This window comes from Bufo gargarizans, chromosome 4 (assembly GCF_014858855.1).
Source record: "Bufo gargarizans isolate SCDJY-AF-19 chromosome 4, ASM1485885v1, whole genome shotgun sequence".
Classification (NCBI taxonomy): Eukaryota; Metazoa; Chordata; class Amphibia; order Anura; family Bufonidae; genus Bufo; species Bufo gargarizans.
In genome coordinates, this window is record NC_058083.1 from 58,427,103 (window position 1) to 58,433,102 (window position 6,000).

Genomic DNA, 6,000 nt, shown 5'->3' on the forward strand with positions numbered 1-6,000 from the left:
ATTTATGTAATGTATCCACTGGCCGGGCCGCATCCTGGATTTTGGCGACGTATTTTCTATTGCTGGTTTTTTGTCTCCGTACTGCCGGTACAGCGCTAAAACATTCCGACATAAAAAAGTGTCTCTTATCTTCTCCCCCTAAAGTATTGGGGAAATTTGGACATTTTAAGTGTTTGGCTTTTTTTTTACATTTTTTTTATAAATGAAAGGAAAAAAATCTGTGCGTTTGTATATTTTACACAGAAAACCCCCCATTATATTAACCCCTTAAGGACACGGCCCTATTTCACTTTAAGGACCAGACCATTTTTTGCAAATCTGACCAGTGTCACTTTATGTGGTGATAACTTTAAAACGCTTTGACTCATCCAGGCCGTTCTGAGATTGTTTTTTCGTCACATATTGTACTTCATGACACTGCTAAAATTGGGTCAAAAAAGTAAATTTTTTCGCATTAAAAAAATACCATATTTACCAAAAATTTAGAAAAATTAGCAAATTTCAAAGTTTCAGTTTCTCTACTTCTGTGATGCATAGTAATACCCCCAAAAATTGTGATGACTTTACATTCCCCATATGTCTACTTCATGTTTGTAGCATTTTGGGAATGATATTTTATTTTTTGGGGATATTACTTAGATATTACTTACTAAGACTTAGAAGTTTAGAAGCAAATTTTGAAATTTTTCAGAAATCTTCAAAATCCCTTTTTATGGACCAGTTCAGGTTTGAAGTCAGTGGCGTACCAAGGGGGGGGGGGCGGGGGGGGGGGCGGGCCGCCCCGGGTGCCACTCACAAGGGGGGTGCCAGCCAGGCCGCCTGTCTTAAAAAAAAAAAAAATTATATTTTTTATTCTTCAGGTCCGCACCGCCGATCGCCACAGGCGGCGCGGCCCTGGATGTAATTGCGGCCGCTGTGTGCTGTGGGGCAGGGGAGGGAGAGGCGTGTCCCTCCCCTGTTCTTCTGATAGGCCGCAGGCACTAATGCCTGCAGCCTATCAGAGGCCGGCTCAGGCAGCGATGATGTCATTATCATCGCGACGCCTGAGCCCGGCAGCACACAGCAGGGACACAGGCCGGAAAAGGCTTGCATCGCTGCTGAGCTGATGGAGGTAAGTATTCTTTTTTTGTTTTTGTTTTTTTTTCGTCTTTGCGGGGGGTGGGGCGGCACTATGGGGGGGGGAGAGCTGGCACTATGGGGGAACTAGCACTATGGAGGGGCACTATGGGGGGGCACTATAGGGGGAGATCTGGCACGATAGGGGGGAGATCTGGCACGATAGGGGGGAGATCTGGCACTATAGGGGGGAGATCTGGCACTATAGGGGGAGATCTGGCACTATATGGGGGAGATCTGGCACTATATGGGGGAGATCTGGCACTATAGGGGGAGATCTGGCACTATATGGGGGAGATCTGGCACTATAGGGGGGAGATCTGGCACTATGGGGGGGCACTATAGGGACAGCTGGCACTATAGGGGGAGCTGAAACTATAGAGGGAGCTGGCACTATAGGGGGAGGAGCTGGCACTATGGGGGGGGGAGCTGGCACTATAGGGGGGGGAGCTGGCACTATGGGGACATTTCTTACTGGCACATTATGGGGGGGCACCATGGGGGTATCTGTGGGCTTTTTTTTAATTATTGGCACATTCTGGGGGGCACTATAGGGGAGAGCAGCACTATGGGGCATCTGGTGTTACTATAGGGGCATTATTTGGGGGCACTTTGGGGAAGTGGGGGCTCTAAAGTGGTCTTTTGTATTGGAACATTATGGGGGGCACTGGCATTTGGTGGCACTAAGGGGGCATTTTTTTACTGGCACATTATGGGAGGCACTATAGGGGAGAGCGGCACTATGGGGGAGTGGAGCACTATTGGGGCATATGGTGGCACTAAGAAGGGGCATTTTTTTACTGACACATTGTGGGGGAGGAGCACTATAGGGGCATCTGCTGGGGGCACTAAGGGGCATTTTTTTACTGGCATATTATGGGGGACACTATGGGGAAGGGGGAGAGGAGCAGTATGAGGGCATTTACTGGGGCACTATATAGGGGTATTTTATACTGGCATACATTATGGGGACATTAGCTCAACTGCGGGCACTAAGCGGGGGTATTTCATGTACTGTCATATTATAGGGAAAATTAGTACTACTAGGAGGTATCATGGGGAGCTATACTACTACTTGGGGGCTATGAGGAACATGATTACTAGGGCACTATAGTAGTATTTCCAGGGGGACTGTTTCTGCAGTATAGTATTGGGGGTGGCAGGAAACTAATGTCTGTTTCTCAATCTCTGCAGAGACGGGAGATGGCAGAAAAATCATCATGGCGGTCTGGTCTGAATGGAGAAGATGAGGAAAGAGAACGTCTACATCAAAGGTGACATCACTGGATGTAAGAGGTATGTGGCGCTATGTAGGAGAGGAGATGCCCCTTATGAACCACTGATCACCCCTGATCACCCCATATAGACTCCGTGATCACCCCCCTGTCATTGATCACCCCCCTGTAAGGCTCCATTCAGACGTCCGTATGATTTTTACGGATCCACTGATACATGGATCGGATCCGCAAAACACATGCGGATGTCTGAATGTTTTGTAATATAAATATTATTGAAAACATTGAAAAAAGTTTTGTTAACTTTATTGGGGGGGTGCCAAACAAAGGGTTCGCCCCGGGTGCCAAATGCTCTAGGTACGCCCCTGTTTGAAGTCATATTGTGAGGCTTAGATAATAAAAACCTCCCAAAAATTCTAGAAACTACACCCCTCAAGGTATTCAAAACTGTTTTTACAAACTTTGTTAACCCTTTAGGTCTTCCACAAGACTTCATGGCAAATGGACATACATTTTTTTCCAGGAGTAAAACAAGGGTTAACTGCCAAACAAAACTCAATATGGGTTGCCCTGATTCTGTAGTTTGCAGAAACACCCCATATGTGGTCGTAAACTACTGTTTGGCCGAACGGCAGGACATAGAAGAAGAGGAACGCCATATGGGTTTTGGAAGGCAGATTTTGCTGGACTGGTTTATTTACACCATGTACCCTTTCAAGCCCCCTGATGCACCCCTAGAGTAGAAACTCCATAAAAGTGACCCCATCTAGGAAAACTACGGGATACGGTGGTTGTTGCTTTGGGACTATTTTAGGGTAAATATGATTTTTTTGTTGCTCTATATTACACTTTTTTGAGGCAAGGTAACAAAAAATGTAAACTTTAAAATTGTTTCTACATTCGCTATTTAGTTTTGTGGAACACCTAAAGGGTTAACATAGTTTGTAAAGTAACTTTTGAATACCTTGAGGGGTGTAGTTTCTTAGATGGGGTCACTTTTTTGGAGTTTCTACTCTAGGCTACATCAGGGGGCAGGGCCGGATTAACGTAGGGGCTGATGGAGCTGCAGCTCTAGGCCCCTACCATAAAATAGGCCCATCCGCCAGCCAAAAGGCCATCGGGAGCGGCGCTAAAAGTCCTCTGTTAGATTTGTACACAGCGCATGGTGCAGGAGGGATAACCGCGGGCGCACTGAGTTCATATCCGGCGGGCCGCGGCATTACAGGAACAGCACCAGCTGCTCTGACGTCCTGCCGCCGGATATACGTCACAGGATATCCGGAGGCAGGACATCAGAGCAGCTGGTGCGGTTCCTGTAATGCCAGCCCGCCAGATATGAACTCAGTGCGCCCGCGGTTATCCCTCCTGCACCACAGCAGTTTCGACCAGGCCGGCACACGGACGGTGACGGCCCACAGCCCACACGGAGACAGCAGGCAGCAGCAGGAGCTTCTGGAGGCTGCAGGTATGAGATAAACTCATCTAGTTGGAAGGGAGGGCATCAGGGCAATCATAGTGCTGTTATGATTTATGGGCACAGCTCTCAGCAGGCTCAGAAACAGCCTGTGGACTGTGGCTCTCAAGAAGCACAGCCAGATAGAAGGCTGGCTAAGCATGCTGAGAGCTGTGTCCATAAATCATAACCGCACTATGAAAGTTACTGACCGGCTAAGCATGCTGAGAGCTGTGTCCATAAATCATAACCGCACTATGAAAGTTACTGACTGGCTAAGCATGCTGAGAGCTGTGTCCATAAATCATAACCGCACTATGAAAGTTACTGACTGGCTAAGCATGCTGAGAGCTGTGTCCATAAATCATAACCGCACTATGAAAGTTACTGACCGGCTAAGCATGCTGAGAGCTGTGTCCATAAATCATAACCGCACTATGAAAGTTACTGACTGGCTAAGCATGCTGAGACTGAGCTCAGTCTAAATAACATACACATAAAGAAATTACTGTTTCTAGCTGCTAGTCCACAGTCCACAGCAGCTAGAAACAGTAATTTCTTTAAAGGGATTCTGTCACCAGGTTTCACCCCTCAGCTAAAAATATGCTGATGTTCAGGGCGTCTTCACGATTCCTAATATGGGCTTATAAATGTCATCTGTGGGCTTATTTAGCTAAAAAAAACTGCTTTTACTAACCTGTCAGTCAAACAAATAAGGTGCCTAAGGGGATGTTAATGGATGCAAGGTGCCGTCTGCACCCACCGCCGTTTGTGGCCATCGCCGCCTTTCCGGACTTCTGCGCCGCCTCCTAATCCTCTGTGCCGCCTCTCGCCCTCCCTCCCTCCCCCCTCCTTCTGCTGTAAGATTTTGCGCACAGGGCTCTGCCTGATGCGCTGTGCGGACTTCTCCATTTGGCTTCTTACAGCAAAGTGCTCATGCGCTGGCACTTCGCTCAACCCCTGTATGCGCGAGATCTTACAGCAGGAGGAGGGGGGAGGGAGGGAGAGCGATAGGCGGCACAGAGGATTAGGAGGCGGCGCAAAAGTCTGGAAAGGCGGCGCTGGGCACGAACGGCGGCGGGTGCAGACGGCACCTTGCATCCATTAACATCCCCTTGGGCACCTTATTTGTTTGACTGACAGGTTAGTAAAAGCTGTTTTTTAGCTAAATAAGCCCACAGATGACATTTATAAGCCCACATTAGGAATTGTGAAGACGCCCTGAACATCAGCATATTTTTAGCTGACAGGGGTGAAACCTGGCGACAGAATCCCTTTAAAGAAATTACTGTTTCTAGCTGCTGTGGACTAGCTGACAGAGGTGAAACCTGGTGACAGTATCCCTTTAATGTGTTATGTTATTTAGACCCAGCTCTCAGCCTTCTATCTGACTGGCTAAGCAAGCTGAGTGCTGTGTCCATAAATCAGAACACAGCTCTATGAAAATTACTGTTTCTAGCTGCTGTTGTCCACAGTCCACAGCAGCTAGAAAACTGTAATCTTCATGTTAAATGATCACTATAGTGTCAGGAAAACAAAGCGGTTTTCCTGACACTATAGTGCCCTGAGGGTGCCCCCACCCTCAGGGTCCCCCTCCCGAGGTCCCCCTCCATGTTGCCAAGATAGACGCCAAATGAAACGGGTAGTGTCAGGAACAAAATACTTTAATGGTATCGATAAAATATATATGTAATTAAGACACTGAGTGCAGTTGGCTTTTATTTGGAGATTCAGTATATGCTGTGCATATATATATATATATGTTTGTATGTGTGTATGTATGTGTGTGTATGTATATATATATATATATATGTATGTTTGTATGTGTATGTATGTATATATTTTACCAATTCCATTAAAGTATTTTGTTCCGAACGCTGCCAGACTGATGCATTCTGAGCGGATCCGCGTCCACTCAGAATGCATTAGGGCTGGACGGATCCGTTCGGGGCCGCTTGTGAGAGCCTTCAAACAGAACTCACAAGCGGAGCCCCGAACACTAGTGTGAAAGTAGCCTCACAAGGCCTGCCCATTTCAGTTTTTACACATTAAAAATTGCCAGATTGGCCAACTGGGCCTTTGTTGTCTTTCAGACTGTATGGCAGCCCAGGAATGAGAATACCCCCCCTGATGGCATACCATTTGCATAATTAGACAACCTAGGGTATTCAAAATTGAGTATGTCCAGTCTATTTT